The following is a 10,362-nucleotide window of genomic DNA, read 5'->3' as shown; positions in this document are numbered from 1 at the left end:
ATTTTATTGAATGTTGGAATAAAGTTAAATTTCCCAACTTTAACCATCTTCCAAAGTGAATAAGAATTCCCTATTAAAGTGTTGTTAATGGGCAGCTGTCAGAGCTTTGTCATAGGGCCTGGCTGGAAGAGTTAAGCCTTGAGTCAGGATTGTCAGTCACTCAGGTGAGGAGGCCTGGGAGTAAGAATGGGCCTGCAGGAGGAGGTGAGCTGTGGCCACTCCCCAGCACCTTCCTGCTGCTGCATCACAGCAAGTGTCCTGTCCTGTCTAAAAAATGAGGCTTGAGGGACATCATCCCCCAACAGGGATTAGGAGCCAGAACTTCACTATGGCACTGCTTGACACATCTATGCAGAGAAAAGGAGCTGTTTAAAAATGTGTTTGAACCTTAGATTTGCTAGGTACATGTTTTTGATCTTCCCTTGTTTGTAAAATATATCCATGTTAACTAAATATGCTATTCTGTAGTAAGTACAGTCTATAAGATTTTGTGAATTATATTAAATATTCCATATTTTAAATTAAATTAATAAAGTATATATATATAAGACTTTCCTTTTAGAAATTTGACACTAATTTTTTTTACTAAATAATTTTAATGATTTTATTAGTGCATTATAGTTATACATGATAGTAGGTTTTATTTGGAAATATTAGTATGTGCATGAAACTAAACTGCCACCTTTCAGCCCCCTGTACTTCCCCTTCCCCTCCCCTTTCCTATTCTCTGACCTCTTTCCTGTTGTAATGGCCTTCTTTCTATTTATTTGTTGTTTTTTAAATTAGCGCTGTGCAGATAAACCTAAGGGCGTCCTTCCCTGGGGGTTTACACATGTACACAGGATAGTTTGGTGAATCTCATTTCTCAGCTCCTCCTCTCCCACTGCTTCCCTTCTTGAGGCCCACTCTTTCCCCCATTCCTTATTTTGTTCTAACCCACATAAGAGAGAAAACATTCCACCCTTGGATTTCTTACTCTGGCTTATTTCACTCAGCATGAAGTTCTCCACCTCCATCCCTTTGCTCCACCTCCATCCATCTACAGTAAATAACATTATTTCATTCTTCTTGGTGGCTGAGCAAACTCAGCCATATTAGTCCACATTTTCTAGATCCATTCATGTCTTCACAGGCTCCTGGGCTGATCCCCTATCTTGGCTCTTGGGAGTCGTGCTGTAAACGTGGATGGATGTGGCTGAGTCACTATACTAGGCCAATTTTAGTTCTTTTGGATGAATACAAAGGAATTGGAGAGCAGTTTCAGTTCAGGGTTCCATTCCTAGTTTTTTATTATAGCTAGTGTTTTCCAAAGTATTATTCCATGCTGCAAGTAAATACACGAGACCTCTTACCTGATTTACACACAGCACAAAGAACAAGCATCTTCTAAAACAGAAGGCTTTGCCTCTGCAGGTCATAGACTGGGCTCTGAGGAGTGGACTTCTATTTTATTTTTTCAGAGACAAGAAGCCCCTCCAACCTCCTTTTGGATGATGTCTGCAGTATGTAGAGACTCAGCCACACTTCACAGACAGACGGAATCCCGATTGGCGGGAACACATTCCTGCCCTTCTCCTTTGTGCTCTACTAAAAGGTTTGCTGCAGAGAGACTGCATTTCGTTCTATGTCCTAACCCCTCCTCTTCTACTCCTCCTCCTGATCTGTGCCTCCTTCCTCCTTTCCTTTTATTCATTGTGTTTTTTAGATCTTATTAGCTAGAAGTTGGGGTTGTCCTTGTTGGTTTTTAATGAACTAAATATTTCCTGATCAAGATGTTAATTGTATTTCATAAATTAAAAAAAAAATGTCAACACCATATCTGGTAATAAATCCTGGAACTACAAAAAATACCAAGAATATTTCAACTTGACAAAAAAAATCCCCCAAGCCAATAGTTTAAGAAAGAAATTAACAGCAGTAAAGGAGGCTGGGCGAGAAGGTGATAACAGGAAAAACCTAGGAGGGCTGGGGAAATCTATGGGCAGGAGCACCATGAGGAAGGAAGGTGTTAAAAAAAAGGCCCATCTCTCCATTCACTAAAGCATCACCAATTGGGTTAATGTGGAGACACTCCAAGTGGTGACCTGGGTCAATGCGTGAAGTAAATACATGAGACCTCTTACCTGAAGCCCCCACAATGAATGGGAGGAAAAATTGTCAGACATCTGTCTCCTCTGTTATCTTCTCCTCTCTGCTTTCCTTCCCTCCCCTCCTCTCCTCTCTTCCATGAGACACTGTTTTCCTGCAGTGTGATCAGAACAGTTGACTTGGGGCACAGGTGCAGAGTGATTCCTCAGAATAATCAAATTTCCTGGATTATGATTCTCATATAAGCTGCTTCTAGGATGTTTTTCTATTGAGAGAAGATGCACCTCTGTAGACAAAGGACCTCCCTAGACATATTCCCAGCTGACCTCCTCTTAGCTATCTGTGGCCACTGCATCTGAACACAACTTCAGAGGGGGAGAAATGTCCAATCAGACCAGAGTGACTCACTTTCTCCTCAGGGGCTTCTCAGACATCCCAGAAGGGGAGGCCAGTGGTCATTGTCTCTTTCCTGTTGGTCTACGCCTTTGGCCTCCTAGGGAACATGTCCATCATAACAGCTGTGCTTAGAGACAGCCGCCTCCACACACCCATGTACTTCTTCCTGAAGAATTTGTGTTTTCTGGACCTGAGCTACATCTGGGTCACCATCCCCAAGGCACTGGCTACCACCCTACAGGGCCCTGGGGTCATTTCCAACCTCGAGTGTGTGGCTCAGCTTTACATGTTTTTCACACTTGCTTCAGCTGAGTGCTTTCTGCTCACAGCCATGGCTTATGATCGGTGTGTGGCCATCTACAGGCCCCTGCTCTATGGGACCATCATGAGCCACGGACGGTGCTGGGCACTGGTGGTCCTGGCCTGGGTGGGCGGGAAGCTCTACTCTGCCTTCCACACCATCAACACCTTCTCTCTGCCCTTCTGTGGGCCCAACATAGTGGAGCACTTCTTCTGCGACATTCCTGCTCTCATGAGGCTCTCCTGTGCTGACTTCCACCCCAGGGAGGAGGTGGGTTTTGCCATGAGCAGCTACATTATCTTGAGCTCCTTCGCCCTCACGGTCCTCTCCTACATCCGCATCCTCTCCACCCTCCTGCGGATGCCCTCGGGGGACGACCCGCTGGAAGGCCTTGTCCACCTGCTCCTCCCACCTGACCACAGTCCTCCTGTTTTACGGCAATGGAAGCTTCACCTACCTGAGGTCTGCATCTCAGTACTCCACCACCCAGGGTCGCCTGGCAACCGTCTTTTACTCCATCCTCACCCCTTCCTTGAACCCCGTCATCTACTCTCTGAGGAACCCAGACATGAAGGTCGCGCTGCAGAGGCTGAGCTGCCAGCGGAGTCTGAGCGCTGGGTGCTGCACAGCTGGCCTTGGTCCAGGTGTCTGATGCTCAGGGGGTGCAGACAACCTCCTCCATCCCTCCCCTGCTCTCCCGCTGAGTCTCCCCCTGTGGATGTCCCCACCCACCACCTGCTGCTTCTCCTCTCTCCCCAGAAGGTCCTTTACTTCAATGGTCTTACATACAATTCCACCTCAGAAACATACAAATCTTGATTTCTTCAGATTGTACCATAAAAAATCATTTTTAAATAATTCTTCTTCCATTCAGTATATCTGTAAGAATTCATGTTTTTTTTCCTCTGATCTTTTCTTGAATGGTATTCTCAAATCTTTATCATCACTCTCATGCTGTGGCCCCTAATCATGAATTTCCATCTTTCTCTTGACATCATTTCCCTGAATATAACATAAGGACCACATTTTTAATCTGTCTACAATCTACTTATTCCTTTCCTTCTATTTCAAACTGCCTGACCATTCCTGATTCTACTATTCAGCCTATCCTCTGATTAGACATCCAAAGAGTAGAACCCATTCTCATTTCACCTTTATCCTTCTAAAGGATATTGTTGTCTACAGTCAATATGTCCTCAATTCAGTGGCTTTCCCAGCACCCTTTTTTCCTAAAGAAAGAACAGGTTAAGGAGGTCAGTAGGTGGCCTTGGTGCTGAAGCAGGACTCTGTCCTTCTCCACCACCATTATTTTATCTGGTTTTCCTTTTGGGAAATCTTTAGAATTCCATCCCTGGTACACAATTAAACTACTCTTTTGGTTCCTCTTCCTGCTGTCTCCTTTCTTCATCATTGAGAGGTTACCTTTTAAGAAAAAAAATCTTTTTAAAATTTATTGTTTCTTTTCAGTGGTGCATGACAGTAGAATCCATTTGATGTTTTTATACAAGGTTGGAATATCTATTATTCTAGTTAGAATTCCATTTCTGTGGATGTACAAGATGGTGGATTCACTGTGTTGTTATCATGTGTGTACAGGGCAAATTGTGTCAGACTCATTCCACTGTCTTTCCTTTTCCTATGCCCCTCCCTTTCCTCCATTCCCCATTGTCTATTTTATTGTACTTCTCTTCTTCCCCTCACCCCCCTATTCATTGTGTGTTTATTACTCACATATCAGAGAAAATATTGGCCTCTTGGGGGGGAGATTGGCTTGTTTCATGTAGCATGACAGTCTCTAGATCCATCCATTTACCAGAAAATACCGTAATTTCATTGTCTTTAAGGGTGAATAATATTCCATTGTATATACATACCAGAATTTTTTTCTTCATTCATCTTTTGGTTCCATAGTTCAGCTATTGTGATTTGAGCTGTTATAAAAATTGATGTGGTTGTATCACTGTAGTTTTCTGATTTTAAATCCATTGAGTATATACCATGAAGTGGGATAACTGAGTCAAATGGGTCCCATTCTAAATTTTCTGAGGAATCTCCATAAAGCTTTCCAGATGGGTCACACCAATTTGCAGTCCCATAAGCCATGTATGAGTGAATCTTTTCCTCCACATCCTCACCAACATTTACTGTACTTACTTGTATTCTTAATATTATTTCCATTGTGATTGGAGTGAGATGGAATATCAGTGTAGTTTTAATTGACATTTATCTAGTTGTTAGAGATGTTGAACATTTTTTCATATATTTATTGACCACCTGTATTTCTTCTTCCATGAAGTGTCTATTCAGTTCCTTAAACACATGGATATTACATGCTCCTATAGTAACAAAAATCCTTCAGGAACTCTTGCCATGTCTATTCTGAAACATCGAGATTTTCAGCATGATTTCCATTACCTTTCATTTTCTGAAGCATATTTACATCACGCTCTCTCAGCTGCCCTGAACACACCCCTCACTGAAGGCACCAGGACTGCTTCTGCATTCTCATCCTCTGTGAATAGCACCACATGGAGCAATCAGAACTTGGACTTTCAATATCACTTCTTCTCTTCTAAGCAAATGCTAATCTGCAGTCAGCAGGGCATGATTGACATCCAGATATCATCTTATCTCCTGGTTCTGAGACATTGTCACGTATTTCATGTGGAACCAGCATCTGGGCATTAAAAAACACAAAATGCTCAAAGATCCAAACCCTCACCCGTACTTTCAGGTCTTAGGTCTTTGATTAATTTCAGGTTGATTTTCGTCCATGGTGAGAGATAAGCATCTGTCATTCTTTACATTGACTGTGTGGTTTTCCCAGCACAATTGGTTGAAGAGACTCTGCTTTCCACTCACATTCTTGGTGCATTTGACAAACACCTATTGGCATGGATTCCTGTTGCACCACCCTTCCTCTCTACTGGTTCTGTTTCTTGTTGTGTGAATACTGGAAACCATGGCCATCACTCTTGGTTCCCACAGCTTGTCACCAGGTGGCCGCTTCCATCTCCTCCAGCTTTCAGAACCCGTCATGTGGACACTCCAGCTGCTCCATGGCATGCTTTGTGTTGGCCACCTCCAGTGTCTTCCTCTGGTGGCCATCCATTCACTGTCCATCAATGCTCCACTGGATTTTAGGTTCTGAGTCAAAGATTTGCCCAGCAGTCATGATGTGTAATTCCACTTCTGAGGAGAGGTCCCTCGCTGCCATGACCTCACCTATAATAACACTGAAGCTGACATCCACTAAGTGCTTATATCCCAGTACCCACTGCTCTATCAGGGCATGACGTGTAGCACACTTTTTTCTCCTGATTTCTTAATTAGGCCACTGTCCTTATCTGATCTTTTCCTTATGATCATAGTCACACTTTGTATTCAGCCATGATGTTTTCTCCTTGTAACTGAATGTAACTGTTATTAATTTTAAAAGGATGAGAATTCATGGTCATTTATTACCTGAAGCATATTAGAATATGGAAAGTACTCTATATTGTCAAATCTTACTTGCCTGCTTAAACTGAAAAGAGAAGTAACAAAAAGAAATGGTGCACCGAATTTCCTCTGAATTAAAACAGCAAACGCAAACCAAAACACTAGTGTTTAATTCCTCCTAAATTATAATATTTTTATCATTAGTCACTGGTTATATAATCCTGCATAGTTGTATAAACACCATTTTCCCATCTATGAGGTGGAATTTCTCATTATTACCTCAAGCAATTATTATGAAAATTAGAATTTTATATTAAAAAATCCTTAGGAAGCATGTGAATGTAGCATGGATTTTCATCATCTAGTTTTTTTGCAGGTGCTAATTGATTAAGAGATCAGTCTGCAGGGCTTAGAAGATGGCTATTTTAGTTTTATAAAAGGTGCACAGTGTCAATATGAAGGAGAATAAGTCCACTAAAAAGAAGAATTGGAGCTTTAGACATATGTGTAGGCTCAGCCTGAGGGTGTTAAGGAATGTGACTGTGAAAAGATCAAATAACTCAATGCGATCTCTTGGGTGAAAAAATTAAGGGAAAATGGGGAACCTAAGTAAATAATCTGGTAAACAAAACTAATGAGCCCTAGTTTTAGAGAAAAATTTGGAAATTTGAAATTGTTGAAAAAGTAAAGCCATATTGAAATAGAAGTAAAAAAGGAAATGGAAACCTATTCATATACTCCACCATTGAGCTTGAACCTTAGACCCAATAATCTGATTTTAAACATGGTTTAGCTTTTGACAGCTTCTTCTTTGCAATAACATCAAGTTAATTAAAAATAAAATAAAGAGTTTCCTTGTGATCTACATGATAGGATGACATGCAGTGACATGCAGAACTGACAATCACAATTTGGGGAATGAGATGATTAGAAACCTTTCAAAATTCAAATAAACATAAATCAGGCTATTGTTTCCCACAACGGTACTGTTTGGGCAGTTATTGTGTGAATACTATGAGTTACTTAAATCTCTAAGGTTTCTCAATGCACAAAAAGTGACACAGTGCTATTTGAAAGTGGACCTAAGTTAGATAGAATGTATGTTAGAATTCAAAGACAACCACTAAAGTTTTTTTAAAAGATACATAGTTAGTATGCTAAAAGACATGACAAATTAAATCACATAAAACACTTAAAAAAAAAGAAAGAAAGAAAGAGAGAGAGAGAGCAGCTGGGGTGGTGGTGCAGGCCTGTAATCCCAGCAGCTCAAGAGGCTGAGGCAAGAGGATTGATAGTTCAAAGCCAGCCCCAGCAAAAGCCAGGCCCTAAGCAACTCAGTGAGACCTTGTCTCTAATTAAAATATAAAATAGGGCTGGGGATGTGGCTCAGTGATCCAGTGCCCCTGAGTTCAATCCCCAGTACAAAAAAAAAAAAAAAGTCAGAAAGAAGAGACAAATAAAAAAGCAAATATTAAAGAATTAAAAACATTGTAGATGTTGAATTAATTCTTTCAATAATTACTTTAAATATAAATGTTCAAAACAGAACACTTAAAAGATGAAAATTTTCAGAGTTGATTATAAAAATCAACTATATGCTTACTTATTAAAAAATCACTTTAAATATAAAGATATTGGTAGATTAAAAGTAAAGAAATGGAGAGAGAACCACCTTGCTAAAACTAAACAAAAGAAATTGGTCAGTTGTGTTGAGTTCAGACAAGGACTTTTGGAACAATGAAAGTAATTAGGAATAATAACAGAATTAGATATATGAAACAGGTCATTTTGCAAAGAAGATGTAAAATTCCTTAATTTGTATACCCCAGACACAAGGACATCAAAAACTACTAAAATTCCAGGAGAAATAGACACATTCACAATTTTATTGGGAGACTTCAACACCCTTAAGTCAGTTATTAATAAATTCAGCAGATAAAATAATCCAATACAGATCTGAAAAACACTATTGACCACATTAATCAAATCAACATTTACAGACAGAGGATGGAACATGGTCTGAGTCCTAAGCAATCAATGAAAGGCTAGGTCTAGAGGAGTCACCCCTCAACCACATAAAGAGTGCACAGGACGAACCCATGGACAACATGGTACTGAGCGGGAAAACAGAAAGAAGTTTCTCCAGAAGCAGGAATAGGGCAGGGCTGTCCACTCTTACCACCCCTCTTTAATATGGTACTTAATATTTCAGGCAGAACAGTGCGGCAAGAGAAAGACAGACACACACAGGAAAGGAGGAAGTGACTTTAGTCCTGCTTCCAGATGACATGAGTCCATTGACAACCCTGAGGTGCCACCAAAAGACAGGTGAAACTGATAAACCCCGCAGAGCAGGAAGTCAAGATCAGCACATAAAACCCAGTAGCTTTGCTGTACAACCCAAGTTTACCTGTTGGAAAAGGACCTGGGGGAAATAATCCCATTCATATTAGCCACAAAAATAGCTAGAAATTAACCTCACCAAGGAAGCAAAAGACCTCTGCAATGGCAGGATCCATCCTAGAAGACGTGAAGAACTAGAGACAAAACACAAACAGAAAAGTAACAACAAAAGAACAAGTAATTTAATTTTAAAAAATGAGCAAACGCATGGCATGTTGAATCCCACTGTGAGTATAATTATGATGCACCAATAAAAATTTGATATAATTTTTAATTAAATTTAATTGTAATTAAAAAAAAACAAATGGGCAGATAATCTAGACACTTACAAAAGAAGTGTAAATGGCCAATTAATATATGAAAATAGCTAAATGTTTTTAGTCATTGGAAACATGTGAATAAAACTACATTGAGATTCCTTCTCACCCCAGTCAGAATAGCTTTAATCAAAACAGCCAAGCAAACAACGATGCTGGTGGGATGTGGACACAGAGGAGCCCATGGCCCCATGCTCTGCTGGGAAATGGAAGTCAGCACAGCCACTGTGGGGAGATGTCAGTTATAGGCAATGTCGATTGTACATTGTACATTGTACATCTAGAGGTGACCCCTCTAGACCTAGCAAAAAAATGATGTGATCAAACCACAGAATATCCCCATCACACCTAATGTTGCCCAGTGGGAATGTCCAGCTAACTTTCCCAGGCCAAGGTGACCAGTGTTCTGATTTCTGTCCCCAGAAGCACGCTCTGCCCATCCTGGATCACTGGATGAATGACATCAGAAGCATGCTGTCTTTCTTGGGGGCTTGTTTACTGCTGCGCCTGTGAAATTGGGTCTGTTGCGGCAGTTTGATTTTGTCTGTTTTGCCACAGTTTGTTTATCCATTCACGCGTGGATGGGCACTAGTCTCTGTTTACAAAGCTGCTGTGGATATTTGCATACAAGCAAAGCTTTTTAGGATCAGTTTTCATATTATTTATAAATACATAGAAATGGGACTTATTAGGACATTGAATTAACTTTAGAGAAACTGCTGCCATCCACTCATGAAAGCAATGTCTGAAGACACATTCCACAAGTTTGCCAGCATTTTCCTACTTTGCTTTTTATTTTATTTTTTTATTAATTTTTATTGTAGGTTGTTCAAAACATTACATAGTTCTTGATATATTATATTTCACACTTTGATTCAAGTGGGATATGAGCTCCCATTTTTACCCCATATACAGATTGCAGAATCACATCAGTTGCACAACCATTGATTTACATATTGCCATTCTGGTGTCTGTTGTATTCTGCTGCCTTTCCTATCCTCTACTATCCCCCCTGCCCCATCCCCTCCCCTCTTCTCTCTCTACCCCCTCTACTGTAATTCATTTCTCCCCCTTTATATTTTTCCTCCTTTCCCCTCACTTCCTCTTGTATGTATTTTTGTATACCCCTGAGGGTCTCTTTCCATTTACATGCAATTTCCCTTCTCTCTCCCTTTCCCTCCCACCTCTCATCCCTGTTTAATGTTAATCTTCTTCTCATGCTCTTCGTCCCTACTCTGTTCTTAGTTACTCTCCTTATATCAAAGAAGACATTTGGCATTTGTTTTTGAGGGATTGGCTAGCTTCACTTAGCATAATCTGCTCTAATGCCATCCATTTCCCTCCAAATTCTATGATTTTGTCATTTCTTAATGCAGAGTAATACTCCATTGTGTATAAATGCCACATTTTTTTTTA

The 10,362-nt window shown here is 40.4% G+C and overlaps 1 pseudogene; it reads left to right on the top strand.

Moving 5' to 3' along the window:
* Positions 1–2,469: 2,469 nt before the first annotated feature.
* LOC143641737 (olfactory receptor 5AR1-like) lies at positions 2,470–3,437 on the top strand (annotated as a pseudogene).
* Positions 3,438–10,362: the final 6,925 nt, after the last annotated feature.

This window comes from Callospermophilus lateralis, chromosome 5, assembly GCF_048772815.1.
Source record: "Callospermophilus lateralis isolate mCalLat2 chromosome 5, mCalLat2.hap1, whole genome shotgun sequence".
Taxonomy (NCBI): Eukaryota; Metazoa; Chordata; class Mammalia; order Rodentia; family Sciuridae; genus Callospermophilus; species Callospermophilus lateralis.
Note: the sequence above shows the minus strand (reverse complement) of the source record. Positions and strands in the feature narration are given on the sequence as shown.